Source organism: Microplitis mediator, chromosome 6 (genome assembly GCF_029852145.1).
Source record: "Microplitis mediator isolate UGA2020A chromosome 6, iyMicMedi2.1, whole genome shotgun sequence".
Classification (NCBI taxonomy): domain Eukaryota; kingdom Metazoa; phylum Arthropoda; class Insecta; order Hymenoptera; family Braconidae; genus Microplitis; species Microplitis mediator.
Genome location: NC_079974.1, coordinates 18,450,222 through 18,470,704, shown reverse-complemented (window position 1 = coordinate 18,470,704; position 20,483 = coordinate 18,450,222). Strand labels below are relative to the sequence as shown.

Here is a 20,483-nt window from a genome sequence, read left to right as displayed (position 1 = left end):
TTTATTTAAAATTCGCGCTTTTTTGGGAAATTAATTTCAAATGTTGTTTTAGTATTGACTGGTATATGACTCATTAAAATGTTTAAATTAATTATAATTTTTGTAATTTCTGAGTTTCAGAGTTTAAATACATATTTAATATTTCATTTTATCAGTGTAATAAATGATTTGAGTGGAAACATTTAAAAAAACAATGATCTTATAACTTTTTTTTTCGTTTGGTTGAGAAACCCCATAAGTCAATCAACTTTAAATAATTTTTTTAAGTAGTTTCAGTTGAAAATTTAAATTTTTCTTGTTGGAATCTTTTTCAAAGACGCTAACATTATTGTATTCAATTATTTATTTATTATTTTAATGTCAAGTTTTTCCAAAAAAATGTTTTTTGGGTTTCCTGAAAAATTTTGTTTTCTTGACTTATGGTTTCTCAAATAAACGATTAATTCAACAACAATCTTGATTTATATGAAAATTTAAGTAAAAAATACGATTACCCGCACATTCTAAGAGCGAAGCATGGAATGAAAATTTTTTGAAAATAAGACCCGGGCTTAGATACAACTGCAAAAATAATAAATTACCGTTTTTAAATTATTTTGAGAAAGAAAAATTTTCAGGAAACCCATTTCACTCGGCCCTTCAGTATATATTTATTTCGAGTGGTGCAGAAGAAATTTTGTGTTCTTGACTTATGGGGTTTCTCAAATAAACGATTCAACTGTTTTTCAAACACGAAAAGTATTTGAAGATCTAAGAAAACTGATTAAGAATTTAATTTTTGATTACTATTTGAAATTAATTATTTTCTGGTTTTGAACGTCAGTGAAACAGGCGATGACTGTGAGTTTAAAACAAATTAATTAGTTAAAATCACTAGAGTTAATGAAATATGAAAATGATGAAATTTATTGGAGATAATAATTTTGAAATAAAATAAATTTAATTAATAGTTAATTAAATTATCAGTAATTACTAATCAATTATTGATTACCAGTAATGAATACGATTACATTTATACATTTTGAAATGTGTAATATTGGAATCAAAATATTGTTAATATTGTAAAGAGAAAAAAGTCGGGAAAAATGAAGAACGCTTAAATTTTTTTCTTCAACATAACTTTAAATTATATTGCAAATCATATTATTTTTATTGATTTACATTCAAATCACGATAATTGACAAATTTTTTCGTTAATTTTAAGTGACTTTATTCTTTCCAAAAACGAAAAAAAAAATTTTTTCAATTTCCGTTGCAATTTTTTTGAATATAATTTAAAAACTTTAAATTTGGTGGACACAAAATCAAGAAATGTAAACCTCTCCCTTAGCGTCCCCATTTTTATTGACACTTTCCTAATTATTGAATACCGTATTGCAATCTCGAGTCAAAATGAAAAAAGTGATTTGAGCCTCCAAATCCTACACCAGGGCAAGGAGGCTCAAATCATTTTTTTAGAATATGAAAATCCGTACATCAAAAAGGTGATTCGATCCTAAACTTGGTAATTTTGTCCGCTATCACCAAGGTTAGGTCCAAATCATATTTTTAAAATAATAAAATAAGTCTCCAGAGCCTAAATTTGTAGAGTAAGAAAAACTCTCATCAGATCGCGTACAGTTGGTAAAAGAAAAGAATGAGGGAAAAACCGAGTCAAAAAACAAATTCGGATTTAAGTCTTAAAGTTCTCAATGAAGTTTTTTAGGGTCAATTTAGAATTTTAAAATTGACAACAGTATAGAAAGTTATCTTAGTTCAGTCCTCAAAGTAGTAGTTACGACCAATTTACCACTTTGAAGACTAAACTGGATTAGAGCCTCAAAATACTCAATATATACAGCAATAATTTTATCCGCATTTGAACCTTCAAAGTCTCATTCAACGTATTCTCTCCCCTCCCTTTTGTATCTAAAATTTTTCAAAATCCGAACTATAACTTTTCATTCGTTGAGGATTTTGAGGCCTTAGTTATAATTCAAAATCGATAAATTATTCGCATTTAGGCCTCATAGTTCTCATTGAGTATTTTGAGTACTAAAGTAGAGTTACTTTCTGGGCGGCAAAGAAAACATCAAAGAAATTGAGGCTTTTGAGAACTAAACTAGAATTTGTTTTTTGACTCTGGAAGGGGGCCACTAATTAGAAATGGCCACCATGACAGAAAAAAATTTAAAATTAAAAAATTCCACAAATATTTTTAATGAACGGTAGCGAAGCTTAACAGGAATGTTAACAAATATCATGTGAAACAAAATTAAACGTAATGAGAAGAACCAAAATTTATTTTTATAATTCAATGAGTTTATAGAAAATATCTGCATTGTTATTATATTGACTAATTAATTTAATTAAACTAAATTGAATCCCGGTAAATAATCCAGTAAAACAGTTTGGAATTTGTAAATTGAGGTATAATATTATTCATGTAATTAATAATAATTGGATATTGATGAAATTGTTGCATAAATATGATAAAGAAAAAGATATGGAATTAAATTATGATTGTATGTAACTGAGAATTTTTAGTAATAATCATAATAGCGGTGTGTTATATTAAATGGGTTACGTTTGATTAAACGGTGATATGTTGACAATTTGTGAAATATCATCATACATATAATATAATATGAACATATACAATGATTGTCAGAATGAAGAGAATAATTATCATACTGATGGATAATCGTAGGGTCCTCTAATTAGTTTACTCGTCCATAGTAGTGGTTACAACCAGCAGATCCGACCTCCCCCTCCCTACTCTCTAGGCCATTCGCGTTTCTGTTGAAGGATAATCATGAGTCCTCTAATTATCCTTGCTCGCGGTTTTCATTGCCCGCAATACTCCATCAAGATTCAACGTCACCGATCAATCTATTTAAATCGTTTTACATTGACTATAAATTTCCATGTGCTAATTTAGTTTTTTGTATTTTATTTTTTTTCACTCAGTAATTTTGTCATGTTGAATTGCGCAGATTGAAGATCAGAGATTACATGAATAATTGATTATTTATTTTAATTATTAATTACTAAGAAGGAATGAGCCAAATAAAAGTATTTAAAAATACCGCGCGTACATCAGTCGGTAAAACTATTTTGACTTTTACGGAAGCGAACCCTCGGTACTGAGTTGAATCTAGTGTACCGCCCTCGTGGCGGGTTATAAATGACCTGCGCAGCATCCCTATTCGAGATAAAGTTTTTAAGATACTCCAGTTTTGAAGGCTGGATTACACTTTTTAAATACTTCTAATTTTTTTTAAACTCTCAAAAAATTAGAAGATCAATTTTGAATTTTTTTTTCGGCCAAGTCCGCGACAAATTATTAAAAAAAATTAAACAAGTAGAAATTATTAATTAAATTTAGTAAACAAAAAAAAATAAATTCTTATCAACAGAAAGTTCATTAATTTTTTTTGTAAAGTAAATAGACAAATTAATTTATATTTAAAATTTAAAAAATGTGTAATGTGTACATTACACATATAAATATATATATACGTATGATATGAAGTGTAATCCGCAGAATCGACCGTTGCGCAGTAGTACGAGTGGAGTATCTCAACGCTCGACGCGCCGTACATTAACAAGCTTTTCATTCCGGTATCGTAGTCGACCCCGAGAGCTTCGAGTCGTCAGCTCGCCGGGTTTACTCTCCGCTCGTGACTGTGTGTGTTCGCGGCCAGTAGTGATACCGTATCATAAATTAATTTCTTTGTTTATTTAGTTACTTACTTATATATTTATACAATTGTTTATATATATATTATATATATTTATTTACCGGCATCTATTGTGTCAATAGTATACCTAAAGTGTCAGTGACACGAGTGATTAAAAACTATACATGTAATCAAAAATTCAAATAAAACAAAATGAATAACTGGATCGAAAAATCAAAAATACTCAATACGGATAATTGTCAACGTCGCATATTTTCGAACGGATGTCACAGAAAAAAGGAACAATGGTTATAAAAAATTTCAGTGATTCAATTACTGATGATACGTAAAAATTTTTTAATATCTACATTATCACTTCTAAAAAATTGCTGATCATAGCAATTGATTAATACTAAATATCAATATAAATTTTTAAACAAGTGCTCACTCTGCTCTTTACAACCGTGTACATATTATTAAATAAAAAAAAAAATTTGAATTTGTTTGAAATTCATAAAGTTGTTCAAGCGCTGGTTCTTGGATTTTAATTGGCACTAAAAATATTTGTTTTCATGCGACTTATTAGTGAGCTGTGTTTAACACGATTGTTTATTAATGAGTGATTTGTGTTTTTAATAAACGGGATAAATGTACTCGAGATATTTTACTGGATAAATATAATATTTGAGAGTGTGTTGTGTTTTTAAGTGGTGATAGTTAAGTGGGGTTTGTTTTATTTTTTTTTGTTTGTTGTTTATTTTTTTTTTAATTAATGTGTACTCAGCAAAGCGAGGTGTTTTTAATGGTGAGTGTTATTGCATACCTGTTACACGTTATAAATTTTTAAACGGTGTAATTAAAAGTCAGTTTGATTGTATAGATTATGGAAGTATTTTTTGGTATTTAAATTGCATATATATACACATATATGTCTAAGAAAAAGCCGGGATGGATAGCGTACTCATAAGTTTCAGAAAAAATTTTGAGATGCCCAAAATTGATTTATTATTAAAAATATTTTTGGAAATTGGTTTTTTTTTCGATACTTTTGATCTGGAATTCGATAAAAAAATTTAGATCTACGGAGACATAGAGCTTGCACTCTGCTTAGGTCAATTTTGATCTAATTTTAAGGTTGCTAAGATTTTTGAGGATTAAAACTAAAAAAGACGAATCATTAATATTAGGATTTCAACTTTTGATTTTGAAAAAAAAAGATTTGAGGAGATTTATAGGAATTAGAATAGATTGTGTCATGAAAAATGACATTGCTAATCATACTTTCTATTTACATTCATGGGTTAATTACTACACATTTTGTGACAACTATAAAAGAAATTATTTTTGTTATTTTTTTTGAGCACTCAATTTTGCTTCCAGATGAAATACAAAAAAGAATTTCTAATGGCAGTTGAAAATTTGTTTTATTTCCTTCACTTACAAGTGAGCATTAAAAGTTTTAGCGAATTCAGAATTAAAAAAAGTTAATTTTTTTCTTCGCGTCTACATTTTACCCGGCCCTTCTTTTTCAGAATATATAGGAATGATAAATTTTATATAAAAATACGTCACCCATAATTAGGTGTTTTTTTTTTTTTTTTTTTTTTTTTTATATTCAATTCATGTCGAGCGTTTCACTTTGACGGAAATTCAAAAGACGTACTCAGAGTGATAACATCGCAAGACGTTTTACAGTGTGTATATTTTAACTCTGTTTTTTTTTTTTTTAATTTCACGACCGTTAAAAGAGAGGATACAGAAACACATTTATTGTGGCTTTATCTTATGACCTACCTCACATATTTTTTTTATATTTGCGTATTCAAAAGTAATTAGTAATTCAAAAACCTAGAGGGCCGTTGAATTTATTTCTTTCATCAAAATAATAAAATTTTTTCCCTTTACTTTTCACTTCACTCAATTCACAGAAAAAATTTTTTGTTTTTTATTTTATTTCAAGTCCTGTCAGAATTTTTTTTATTCGCTGAGCAAATATATTTGAAAATCCAAGTAATTATTCATCAAAAAGTAGTGACCAAAAAATCAAAATATAAATAGCAGTTTTTTTTACTAATTAACTCTTTTTTCCAGGGTTAATTTTGCGATTAATTATTTTTTTATTCATTTGGACAAAAACATTTTATTTTATTATTTTTTTATTATTAAAAAAAATATTAAAAATAAATTACTGTTTATGTTTTAAATGAGAGAATAGTAGATTGTAGTAGAGATTTTTTCCTGGTATTTGGACAGCATGCCAAAGTGCGGGCAATTATCTTCGTTCCATTTGGCAAGATCATTCAAAAACTTTTCCCGCGTTAATACTTTACATTGTCAAGAACCACTCTTTAGTTTCATTTTTGTACTGGGTGTATCCATTAAACCAATGCTATTATCAGCAAAATTTTTTTTTATTTCTCAGTTTTATTTTTACTCCATAAAAACTACTCATACTTAAAATAGCTAAAACCAACGAGTAATTTATTTTTCCATCACAAACTGTCTATATGTTGCAAAGGAATAATAAATCAAGTATATTGACGATGACTTTTCCTTTTAGCTTTGAGCCCGTTATTGTAATTTTTTAAATTCTCTTTAAAAAACCCTCAAGCGTAATACGTAATTACTAAATTCAGGAAAATACAGATAAAAATGCCTCGAGGTTTTTTTATTATGGACAATAATTTGATTGTCTATAAAAAAAAATTATTACACAAAGACTCGAACAAACCATAAAACTCAACAATAATTCAATTAGTTTTACATTTAAATTTTTAGTATGTCCATAATAGAAAATTTTTTAAATCGCTTGAATGTTCGTCTCTCATTTTGAATAAAAATTCAATATTCAAAAATAATGAACTGAATTAAAAAATTCTTTATAGAAATAAAAATCACGATTTTTATAGAAATTTTTTTTTAACAAAATTATTAATTGGGTGGAAAGTAAAAGCTATCAAAAATTTTAATTTTACAGGATAAAATATTTTTTGACTTTTTTTATAGCAAATATCGTTAACACAATTATAAGATTTAGAAAAAGTTTTAAAAAAAAAATTTATTCATAAAAATTTGAATGAAATGAAATTTGAATTCAATGCGCCGCCGAAGAAATTCTAAAATTTCTTTGTATTGAATATGTGGGAATAGTATATTGTGTGACAAGGGATGAAACAAGACGATTTCAGACTAGGGTGAGGTTGGCTGAGATCACCCGCAGTCTGAAAAAAATCGTGTTTTATCCTGAGTCACACACTATTATTTTCATGATTACCTGCATCAGAACTTCAAGATTCAGTGTCAGCAGCCAGTATGAAACAAGTTAATTTCAAGCCGATGATAAGGAGAACTGTTAGAGAATGAGAAATATGTGATTTACAGTCACTTATTAAATAGTAAATAAGACAAAAATATTATTTTCACTCATTTTTTATTAATTTTATTTGGTTAATTAAAATTGTCACTTAAAAAATGAAATGAGTAAAATGCAGTTCCAAGTAAACAAATATAGAGTGATAAGGCTGCAAATGAACATTAAATATAACTGACACCGGGCAGAAGCAATTGTGTTTCTTCCCTTGGGAAGAAACACGCATGTTTCTGCCCGCTGTATGAAGGTATTTTTGAATTACAAATTCGCTAGCAGTTGTTTGCAGCATCGGCTTGAAATTAGCTTGTTTCGGAGGGTTGTAGAGACACTGAAACTTCAAGTTTCGATGCTGGTATCATGAAAAAATATAATTTTTTATCTATGAAGACCTGCATTCCGCGCTTATTAAGGTCTTGATTGATCAAAGCTAAAAATAACAGTATCAAATTCGAAAAATTCCAAATTTTTAGTGTTAAAAATTTCTAAAGCTTTAAACTATAAACAGATCAATGGAAATTAATGTATCTTACAAATTAGATCTACGTCTCTATTAGGTCTTATTAGACTTTATTATTTTTTTCAAGTAATCGGTAATGAAAATAATAAGTAAGTAATGCAATTTTTGAATAGAAAATTGAAAACATCAAATAAATGTTTCATACACTTGTAACATTTGAATTAAAATTTGAAAATTGTGCTGTAAATACAACTGCAAAGCTAGGTTAAACCGAGATTACAGCATATAGAGTAAGCAAAAAGATGATAGAAAGACAAAGGATGCTGTGTTGCATGTCTATAGAACTAACTGAGATAGAGATAAAAGTGAGGGCGAGGACTCGGAATACGAAACTTTGTTGCATTTTGTCTCGTGAAACTATGTAAATACCGACTTATATGTCTCCTGTCATCGGGTACATATATAATTGTTTGCACTCGCAATGAATAGTTTACTTCTTTATTGTTTTTTTTTAAAAAAAGACACAATTATAAAATTTATAAAATATTTATCCAGTTTATTTTATATTCATTAATATCTGAGTAATAATAATTATTATTATGTAGTGAGTTCATAAAAAAATTCAATTAAGTTAGTAAACATTTTTTAGCGTCTTTTCCATTACTAAATTAAAATTTATATAACGGAATATATGTAAAAATAAATGTATTTTTTATTTACTTATTTTTTTTTGCATTGATACTCTTTCAAAAAACTTGATACTTGGAAATAAAAGTTATGTATTCATAGAAATACACTGATAGCAAATTTTAATAAACTCATTTCTGCATCATTCATAAATGCAAATACTTTTAAAAAGATCACATAAAGAATTTATAAACTTTAAATAACTTGTTACAACTTTGTCGAACATAGTTATTACAATCTCTTGATAATTTAATAACAACGTAAAATATTTATAATATAATTATTATAAATTTTCTATGGAAATTTTTAATTTCCATAACTAGTCTGGTTATTTCCAAGAATATTTCGAAGTCGCAAAAAATTGAGATTAAAAAAAGTCATTTTTTTTCACGTTTCTGCTAATAACTCGCAATCCATCTAATCAACCACTAAAAATTTAATGACGTCGCCTTGAAGAGTCCGATTACCAGAAGACGTAATTAAGCCGGTTAATTAGTTCCAGAGGTATGAGAAAAACAATTATTTTTTTTTTTTTACTTCATAAGTGAAACCCGCTTTTACAAATAGTAGTCTATGAATTCTAAGACCTGTTAGTGTTCCGGGTCAAAAAATTAGATCTGTTTTAAAATAAATGGTAAATTCAAATATTTTTTCTTTAATTCAAGTTTACAAATCGTATTTATTTTATATAGGAATTTAATCTGTTTTTATCCGTACTAGTCATTATCCAGGCCAATATCAGACTCATTTTCGTATGATATTTGGTCTGTTTTAAATCGGGTTTAGACTAAAAACAGACTTTTTTATTATAATTATTGGTCTGTGTTCAATTGTTTTTAAGGACAAAAACAAGACTTTTTATAAATATAAATAATAATCTAGATTTATAAATTTATTTCAATTTTCTTGGTATTTGAAACATTCTAATGCGCTTCCGTAATGCACAAGAATTTTTATGTTTTCTATTGCCAAAATATTTTCGATTTTATCCAGTAAATAATAAAAATTTCTTGACATTTTCAGAGTTATTTTATCACTTTTATTCAATGCTATAAGTATTCAGTCAAGACAAATAAAAATTAAGCTGTCAAACTTACATTAATTGCCAACATTTTTAAACAAAAGATACTAAATAAATAGTAAGCAAAACATAATCAATTCTGTAACTTAATATTTTTTTTATAAATATTGACCATAAATAAAAATTTTATAAGTCCATGATTTAATCTATTTTTGTCCTTGCAAATTTTCAGAACTAAAATTTTTTAAAGTTCAAGAATTAATATAGTTTTGTCTGCCCGTAACGCAATTGTTTTTTAAAACAACAGGTCGAAAACATTTTAACATTTTTTTAAAAGATCAAAAACAGATCAAATAGTCCAATGAGACTAAAATCAGATCAAATTTTTCGGTCCGGATAGATCAAAAACAGATTAAAATTTTTATAAAAGTTCAATAACAGACCAAGTAGTCCAAATACAGTCCAGTTAGACTAGAATCAGATCAAATGTTTCGACCCGGGATGGACATGATTTAAAAAAATAACAAAATAACCCGAAAATCGTTAACTAAAAAAACTGATGCAATAACAATTTTTATAAATTTTTTCTTTAATATCCCGAGTTATTGTGAAAAACTATTTAGAAGATTTGTTGAAAGTAATACCGAGTAATCTGGTTTCGTGTGTCTCGATAGAATTTCCACAATGGAAAAACGTTTAGCAAACAATTTAAGCTTCTTTTTTGCTTTTAGCTCTTTGTCGACTTTCTTCTATACACACTATCTCTCTCCATTTCCCTCTTTCTATTTTTCGATCTCTCCAGTTTCGTCTATTGGTATCTTTGGAACCAAAGAAACATTATAAGATAATGCAAATTCATTTAACATTATTTTTCTTGTTTTTCGCACAAACGCACAAATAAACCGCTGAAATCGAGTCAACAAACTGAGCCAACAGAATCAACACAAAAGATAAAAAAGAAACGTTAAATAAATAGAAACCGTAAATTTTCCATCACTTTTTCTGACACCTTTGTTATCTTTTTTTGTTTTTCGTCTGGTCTTTTTTCGAAGTTGCGGAAAAAAGTAAATCTGGCTGGTATCCTTGCGTGGTTGAGAGTGCTTGTGGGTTTTAGGTCTAGAAGTGGATCCAGTAAGGGGGCGTATGGTTTTTCAAGGCGAGAGTGCTTGGGCTTCGACGGAGCATTAATCGCCGTGGATATAAGGCTTTCTACGGTACGTATACGCGGACGTATCAAGAGAGAAGATTGATGTTCTGTAGCATTGGCTGGTGGAATTGCGCGTGAGAAAAAATCACAGCCAAGAAAAAAAGCTAAAAAATCTAATGCGAAACTTTCTTATCAACGTTATCACAATAATGTATCTATCTATATATAAAGAAGCTAGACAAGATGAGGACGCTAAGAAAATGATGCACTTTTTTTACTCTTCTAATGTTCACTTATACTAAAAAAAAAATGAAAAAAAACTTTTCATTGCAATTGAAAAAAAAATTGCTTTTGTTTCGGACGAAATTGGATATCGTTAAAAGTATTAAAAAAGTATTTAATATTCAAATTTAATTTCAGAGTAAAAAACAAATTTTGATTAAAATTTATTATGAAAAAAAAAGTGCGTAAGTTCCCCAATTTGCGCGACTTTTGTTTAGACGATAAAAAAAATACTGTTGTATTTTCTGGATAGAAACCATAGTCTACATTATGTTGATGTTCGATTTAAGTAAACCATATATTGCACAACTATTATAGCAGTACGTGGTATTCATAATGTATGTATAACGTGGCACCTGCAGTACAAGCCAAGTTTAACAGAAGCAAAGCGCGATGCTACGATCCGTATTCAATTAGAGGTAATCGCATTGTTGAATAAACAACACAGAGATACGTGTGTCCGTGTGTTCACTCCTTTGTCTCGGCTATCCTCTGGCGATTGTACCGGAGATTAGTGATAACGTATTCACGTATCTGATTCATCATTAACACGATAACTGAACAGAAAATTAAATATTCCACACACATTATTCTGTTTGGTAACATTTTATTCAAACCTCCTATTCATTAGACTGATCAGTTATCAATTAACTATTGTTAGTTATTCATTTGATAGAAACCTGTCCCAACTAGAAATTTTGGTGAGGCTTGCCGAAAAATCAGTTTGGCCCGAACTAAGGCAAGCCTGATTCGTATCTTATCAGATTTTTATGAGGCAAAACGAACATTGGCATGCCGAAAAAATTCCAGATTCGATTGTGATCATGAAACTCGTGGCATTGCCGAAGTACGGCATACTATTGGAATTCCTGACTGGTAGGTAGAAATGGTAACCTAAGGTTTGCCGAAGTTTGGTATGCCAAAGTCAGACGAAACTAGAAAAGTGTGTGGTAAAGCCGCACTCAGGCCTTACATTTGAATTCCTGAATGGTAGCTAGCAATGGTAACCTAAGAATTGCCGAAGTTAGACGAAACTAGGAAAGTCTGTGACAAGGCCGCACTCAGGCCTAACATTGGAACTCCTGACTGGTAGGTACAGCAATGGTTTAAGCTACCACCAGCAACTACGGTTTCAAAACCGCTGCCTAAGAAGGAAGCTAAATTAGGCAGGGCCTCGCAACTGCGTTACTTTCGGGATCTCGACCTAATTTGGTTGCCTCATTTGGCGCAAGTCTGGAATTTGGCATGCCTTATTCGGGCCTAATCACTGCCTAACTAAAATTTCTAGTCGGGGTATGGTCATTTTAAAATGTTACTTTACAAGCTCTTTCTGGCTGCAATTTTTTTTTGTCTCACTTATGATTCAGCCATGACCATAAATTGAGTCGTGTCACTGAAAATGTGAGTCTTTATTTTTTCTTTCTAGTTTTTGTACTTTTGACTTCCACTCGGAAGGAAAAGTTTGTTGACGTTGCTGAAGAAAAAATTTTTAAATGAATAACTTTTAGTTCCGCGATGCTAAACAATTCAATGTTATTTATAAAAAATCAGATAAAAATATTAATAGCTCAATCTTTCATCAGACTAAAAGCCACTGTGCATTTGTGTAAGCGGTTAAAGAATCGCGCAACGTTAAAAGGTATGCTATGAGATTTTAGGTACAAAGTAGATATTCCCACGACTTCTAATCTAGATAAGTCTTGGTAGTAATGGTGCCTTGGAAAATGCGCTAGAAATCTCAGCTCTTATACTTGAGGAACGAAAGAAATGAAATACTCGTACTACAACAACTACTACTACTACTATTAACTACTACTACCATTACTAATGGGCTGGTATTGGTATACACTGCGGAAGAGTAAAGGTAAAGTAGAAAGAAAAAGACGGAGGTGGAGGTGGGAAGAAAGGAGAATGAGTAACAGCGAAATGCATCTGCGGTCGGCGCCAAAAGACCACGACTACTTCTTCTAGGATTCCTCGGGTGGAAATACGACTGCTGTAGTTACTATGCCAGCTTTCTCAGTGGTATCGGTGTTAGTAAGAATAGTAGTCGTAGTGGTATTTGTAGTAGGAGTGATACTAGGAGAGGCTGAGAATCGCCAAGAGACGAACTTATTGCCCTTTGTTGTACGAATTCCGTTACTTGAGATGAACTTTGTAGTTTTGCAAGAGAAGAGTTTTATAGAAACAGATGTACGGCTGTGTAATCGCCGAGATTGAGTTTTAAAACTAAAAATTACATGATGCTTAAATAACTCGAAAAGTTATTAAATTTACTTTTTATAATTTATCATCAATTAAACCCCACAGCTGCGTTATATTATTCAATTTTTCATTGCATAATTTATCGTTTGATGCTAGAAATTTACGGAAACCTGTTTACAGGTATGGTCCCTCGATTAGTCGAGTTGGCTTCGTGGTGCCGTACAAGCGAATGTGTATGAGAGCGCGAAATTCCAATCGCCGAATGGTTTTTTCGTTTAATTCGGTTTGGGGTTTGAAGTATATGAGTTTTGTTTTATTGATGTTTTGTGGTGAAGTTGCGAGTGAGAGAAATACAAGTTTTATTGTATACTAGTTTGAAGCAAATGGATTAGACAGGCTAGTTACACGGCTTAGCGCAGTGTGCTGGACAGGGAGCGGACGATGCCGAGAGGTTTCGATTGTCATTCCACAGTACCGCCAGCGAAGCTGATCGACCGCTTGGAATTTCCATTCGATCGTAATGTTAATAGTTAAATTAGAGTTTCTCATGTTCTCGGCATCACGTGTGTTGTGTGTGGCAACATATATGTGTGTGTATACATAGTATATACGAGCCACCGTTTATTTCTGTTTCTAGCAGTTGCAAGCTTCACTATCGCTGTCGCACTTCATTGCCTAGGTTTCTCTAATTCGTTGCTACAGTAGTAGTGGTAGTAGTAGTAGTAGTAAGAATAGTAGTAGTAGTGGTTATAGCAGTAGGCGAATATTGAAGTGGAATAGAACCTAGAGAACCGCTTCAAATTGGCAATTTGCCGCGCAGCTTCCATACTCGCATGTGCGCCGTCAAACTAGTATTGGAAATTGCGCGTGTATTGTAGACCGAGTGAGGAATTATATTGAGAATGGTGAGAAATATATGTATGTATATGTGTGCGTGAGTGCATATATGCTTGCATGTATGGAAAAGGTTAAAAGGGACGGGAAAGGTTCAAGGGGTTAAATTTCAGTTCATATAGACCTGTTACGTCACTGTCAGAGAAAACGAAAATGCACAGACTAAAATCAATCATCAAAGTTATTGTCTGTTTTTTTTCGATTTCTGTTATTTAGTTATTGGAACATAATTTTATTTTGAAACCTACAATTTCAAATATTGTTCCCGATACAAACATTTTTTTTCCTATTGTTAGATTTTTTTTAAGACCAAGCCTTTATAGTAATTGATAGATTAATTCGGAATGTAATTGTTTTCAATTATACTCTTTATTTTACAATTTAATTTTTGACTGATGTAAATATTGGTAATTAAATTCAATATTTATGGAGTTTATTTAATTAGTTTACTGAATATTTACAGTAAAAAAAAGTTAATTAAATTTTTTGCCAGAAATGATTTTTAATTTCATTTACTTATTTAAAATAAAAATGAGTTTAATTGCTGCAAATGTATTTACGTTTAAATTTTACATCAATTACTTTCATAGCGACCTTAATCAGGTTTAACTTACATGAATGAACTTCAATGCAAATGAAAAAAAAAAAGTAACTTCAATTTGAATAGAAGAATAAAAAACGAATAACTGATAAGTTCATTGAAGTTAAATACACTTGACACTAATGTCAATAACAATAGCAATTACATTTTATTCATTAAACAGTAAAATTTCGTACGTCAAATAAATTCACCCAGAAGCGAACAAGTGGAGGTATCGCATCAAACATCCAAGTGGCAAATCAATAATTCAATTGTTACGCAATACCGAATAAATCGCTTGTTAATTTACTCTTTTTTACACATCAATATTCCGCGTTTGTTCAATACTGAAATAAATTAACCCAAAATTCCTTCTTTTAATTGGACACTTTTTCACCAACTTCACGACTAATGAAAAAAGTTTTGTAAATTAAATTACAGTTATTTTGTAAAATAATAAATTTAAATTTCTGTCTGTTGAGTAATCGGAGCCGTAATGAACCGAGTTTAAATGTTTTTGAATGAGGCGGTAAATTTTTATTTCCGATTGGTAATTTATAATTGTAACGAGAATAAATAAAGCAAAGAGTAGTGTAGTATAGTGTAGTGTAGTGTAGTGTAGTATAGTATAGGACATCAAAGTGTCTGGATAAAAAGAATGGAGCATTTTCAGAGCTTAACCTTACGTAATACAATCTCACTGTGGCGTGAAACAATAAATCTCTTGGGTAAAATCAGTGGCTCCCCATCGTCTCACTCCTGGATCTAAATCTCCGAGGTCTGTGTATAGTCCGTATCTTGGTTAGTTCGACTTTATTCTTTACTTTTTGTTTTTGGTTTACTTTGAACGACATAAAACGTGCGAATACGCCGGTAAGAGGTTTTACGTCTTTACTTCTTTGATGTTAAATGACATTTATATATATATATATATATATATATAAAGTTAACAAAACTCATCTACATCCAGTTAGAATTAGTTCTAAAGAAATTGGAATCACGAAGCATAAAAAATATAATAAATAATAACAATAATATAAAGGCAAAGTGAAAAGTAATTAAGTAAAGTAGAAAATAAAGTAAAATTAAAATAGAATAACACAATAAATGTTTAAATGACAAAAGAGTGAGCGTAAAAAAAAAGTATTTAATGTCGAGAGTAAATTGAATTCGATAATAAATTGAAATTAAAATAAATTGGTATAGATTTTGTGTTGTTGTTGGTTTTTTTTTTTTTTATAACATTGAATGCTTGGCACTTATTCTATATAATGCAAAATAATACCCGAAGCTTTTTACTTGAAGCTTTTAAATTGCAACTGCCAGTTTTGCGTTTCTACTTCACTTGCACATTATCGAATCCTAATGCCGGATTTACAAAATAAAATATCGCACTGGATTTTAAACTCATACATATTAAATCCTACTACCATATAGTTTTATATATGTATGGATATATACATATATTAGGCTTTCAGAAATGTTGCTTTTTAAAACAGTTTTTTTTTCTAGATACTGAGGATAAAAATAACAGTAATAAAGATTTTATGCGGTCGAAATTTTTTTGTAAATTTTCTAGATTAATTAAAATATTATTCTGAATCGAGGAAGTCGTACAAATAAAAATAAGGGACAAAGGGCGAAAATGGGCACTCGTAAAAAATTTTTAAACTCTAACTGTCGCTTTATTTTAGCCGCCAACCAAAATGAGTTTCTCTAAAAATAAAACTTTCTGAGGTTAAATTCAATTTTTTCTTTCTATAAAAATAATCTTGGTATGGAATTTTGGATTCAAAATCGTAATTTTTAAAAATTAATTTTATATATACCAATTTTATTATTTTTTTCTCAATCTTATCAAAGTGAAATAAATTTTGAGTAAAAATTAGTAGGGCTGATTTCAAATTTCAATCTTTGCATCGCTGGGTTTACTCCCCCCCCCCTTCCTCTTTAGCGGTTATTTTTAGGGGATATGACTGTCGATTGGTAGCTGTATAAAAATAGAGAGTAATGATAATAATGATTACAAAAATGAATATAAAAGAAAAATATTAGAACAGTAAGCCGGAACATGAAGTTTCTTTATCACACCAGAGAGTATATTCCGGAGGACAAGAGAGTATAAGTCAGAAGGCTTGAGGGCAATCATGCGCCGTCATACTGTGTCGTTCTCATTAGTCGCCACAGTGCATAACATTTGCCGTTGGGTTGACGATGAAACAAGTAAAAATTATGACTCTCCGGATGACGGCCCGTTTAACGTTCTAGTCGTTGTCCTCGTCCCAAAAAAGGACGTCAAAGAACGCGACGCAAAAGTAAAACATCGCACAGTAGGAAGACATTTAAAAAAAGCTTTATATACTTTTCCAGCAGTTTCCTCAAAGCTAATATTACATTTTTGTTCTCGTTAGCCCTTAATGTCAAAATAAGTTTTAAAATAGTCGCGAAAAAATTTTAAATTAAAAAGTTTAATCAATTACGATGAATAAAAAAAAAAGTTTGAAAATCCAAAAGTCCGCACCTCAGTTGCTCATTTTATTTTTATTTTAATCATTACTTTTATTTTAATTATGAATTTTTATTCAACTTTTAAATTATTAATTTTATGTATTTTAAATATCCCGCGTTCACTAAACTAATGCTAATAAAAAAAATAAACAGAACACCCTCGGCGCTTTCGCGTCATCATTTTCGACGTAAATAAAATATATAATTACAAGTAATAAGTTAAATATATCGATCAAAGTCGTAAATAATCACTTAATTTTTTAAACATCATAAATAATTTTTGAATAAAAAAATTAAAAACTCACATTTTGCTGCTTTTTGATAACTTCATTGGACTGAGACTTAAAAACGTAGTTGACACAATCAAATAACTACTCACAATAAATTACACTGGTATAAATTATTAACACACACTTAACACTGACACCATTCACGAAATAAAACACTACGCACTCATGAACCACCATTTTTTATTAAAAAAAAAAAATAACACCAGTTTTTTTAAAAAAACGATTGTAGTTACCCGATGATACTGAAGTTAGCCGACGTCTAATAATTTTTGGATTTTTTTTAAGCGATAAATTATTAAAAAAAAAATATTTGAAAAAATTTTACTTGTGGTTTTTTAAATTTTCTACCTGTGTATATTTTTGGTTTATTTTTTTTTTAAATCATTTATCGTTTTTAAAAAAATCATAAAATTATTAGACGTCGGTTAACTCCAGGATCATAGTTACTCGACGTCTTGTAATTTTTGGGTTTTTTTAAAAACGATAAATTAAAAAAAGAAATATTTTAAAAATTTCCACTAGCATTTTCAATTTCCTACATGTGCATATTTTTATTTGTTATTTTTTTTTTTTATAATTTATCGTTTCTAAAAAAATCCGAAAATTATCAAGTGTCTGCTAACTTCAGGATGATTTTTGAAAATGGTGGCAAAAAATAAGTTGAACAAAAAAAAAAAAAATTTAACATCACTTGATAAAAAACACTTTCCACTGACACAAAAATACTCACTGATAAGTCTTCAATACTTTTCCACATAAATGATAACTTATAAAATTTATTTTCACTGATTTTATGTCAATAAAACAAACGACAACGAACACCGACAGCTTAACAATGGAAACACAAATACGATTTATTTCAATGAATTGTTTTATTACTCATATTTCACATACTGATTAAATTATTATCACAAAATGTTCAATGGTCGTCAAATAATATTTAAAGACACTTTTTTTAATAAATATAATTGCAAAAATAAATTATTGATTTATTAAATCACGAGCTAGACGAAGCTGGCGTCATTACGTTGGCGGCAGTCTGAAGTTGGACCCAGAACTAGAAACACTTGCGCAGTTGTGGCGTCAGTTGGAACGACCTGCGCAGTACTGATAAAATTCAGCTGCGCGTGCGCCTTGAGCTTTTTTCCAAAGTACTCGGGGCCAGTCTCCCGCCTGACGCTCTCTCATTGTCGTTGTCATTTTATTCAGTTAAAATAAATCTTTTAATTATCGCGACACTCGATTATAAGTGTACTGTTAGTTTTAAATAATTTTTTATCAAATGATGAACATTTTGTGATTTTAATTTATGTGTGTCCGTGAGTGTAAGTTAATAAATAAATTAAATTCAGTGCCGGCTTAGCTCTCGGGGTTCTCGGGTTCTTTAGCGTCATGTTTGGTGTCGGAATTTTTAAACGGGAATAAAAATAATTAAATTTATTTTCTTTTATTATAAATAATATAATTAAGTGATTGTGATAATTTAGTGATTAATTAGTTGTGATAAATGAATTGTTATAGTGAGTGCTTGTGTGTTTAATTTATTTATTTCTTGACGGTAATGTACTAGCACTGGCAGCGGAAAATAAAAATGGCGGGAAGCGTGAGTAAAGTTAAAAAAAAATTATTGATTAGTTTTTTATTCACTGATTACAATTATGGATCAAAATTCTAACAATAATAATTTTGTTTTTTTTTTTTTTTATTTTTTAATTTTATTGATATAGATATTTTATTCATTTATTGGTAAAATTAAATTTCAAATCCTCCCGCGTAATTTTAAAGAGGACTCTCTATTCAAAATGGTGGCATAGTAAACAAATCTGACACGTTTGTTTATTTTTTTATATCAAGATAATTAATTTATTCAAAAATATGAATCAATGGAAATGATAAAATATAAATAGTTAATAATATTTAAGTACAAGCATTAGTACTAATGATTTATGACAAAATATGTGGAAAAATTACCGACAATTATTATTTATTTAATTACTGAGTATTTAAATAATTATTGGTTAATTTCAAGTAAGTTATTATTTAATATTTTTATTAATTAATATCTATCACATTTTTATCAAAATTTGGCAATTGATCGTTTTCGAGCACGTAGATTGCTCGAAAATTCAATGCTCTTTAATATACGGATCAACATGACACTTATTTTTCATTTTCTAAGCGATATATATTTTTATACAAATAAAAATATACATATTTTAAAAATTTATAAAATTGTCATGTCGCTACTCATTTAACAGCTTTTTATTTTCTGTTGAAAAAAATTTATTAAAATTTTTATAGTTTAAATACTAAATTATACATATATATTTTTACAAATAATTAAATAATAACTTTTGAACATGAGGTTTTATAGGAAATTTAAAGTCCTGTCAAATGAGTACCAACATGACATACTTATTTTTAACAATTTACCCATGTTCATATATTTTAATTCACCCAAATGAATTAATTAATTTCTATGTCTTTAAAATTATTAAAAATGAGTGTCATGTTCATACTCATTTTAAAGGGCCTCCAAATTTGGAAATTTCAAAGAAATCGAGCGGCAGTAGACTACTTCAGCTTTCGCGCTTGAGGTCCGCAAAAAAAAAAAATCGTCAAATTACAGCAGACAAGAAAATTTCATCATGTACAAAATAATGATAAAAATATCGGGAAAGTTTCGATATAATAATATTTGTTGTAGTGTTGCCTGCTTTCGTCGAATCGACCGCAGCATGGTGGCTCTTCTGGTGGGTGCAAGCTGCAAGCCGATGATTGAATTGGTCGGAAGTACGGATTCAACGTCTGTTCACTGCTTCTATTGCATTCACTGGTTTTACAGTAAAGTAGTAGACTGCAGGTTCTGCTTGCGCTGCTGCTTCTGCTACTGCTATTCTATCTAGTGTCACTTGGAAAGAAAACTTTTGTACAAAATAAGACAGAACACGTCGACAGTCGACTTTTATATATCTATATATACATATATATCTTTCACATTTATGCTTACATATATATATATGAAGTACACCAGTGAAAACTGGACGTTGTGAATTTGAGAGCATGTCAACGAGTTTGAAAAGATGAGATGACGCGGTGAATTGGCACAATTCGTTGCGTCGGAAACGAACAAGCTCAAGTGCAGTGACGGTGATGGGCGTTGGCTGATGCTTTTCAGATCAAACTATACTGCTTCTGCCTTTTAAAATTATAGAAGATAAATCTGCTGGTGGCAACAAAGTTAAAAATAGATTTCCGGGATGTATGTACTTGGAGCCGCAAGGTCGGAAGTTGCTCTTCTACATTATATTACTTTTTTTTTCCCACTTTCTGTCTGACGTTTCCATAGTAACCCATCTACAGAGTCCTTGTACCTTGTC

General features: G+C 29.7%; 1 protein-coding gene across 2 annotated transcripts in view; it reads left to right on the top strand.

The window, feature by feature from the left end:
- The first annotated feature begins 3,620 nt into the window (after nucleotides 1–3,620).
- The window catches only part of LOC130670315 (neuroligin-4, X-linked-like), a 210,179-nt gene continuing 193,316 nt past the window's right edge, over nucleotides 3,621–20,483 (top strand). For both annotated transcript variants that reach the window (XM_057473668.1, XM_057473669.1), the window contains exon 1: nucleotides 3,621–4,467. The gene's annotated coding sequence lies outside the window, so the exon portion shown is untranslated. The remainder of the gene's footprint in view (nucleotides 4,468–20,483) is intronic.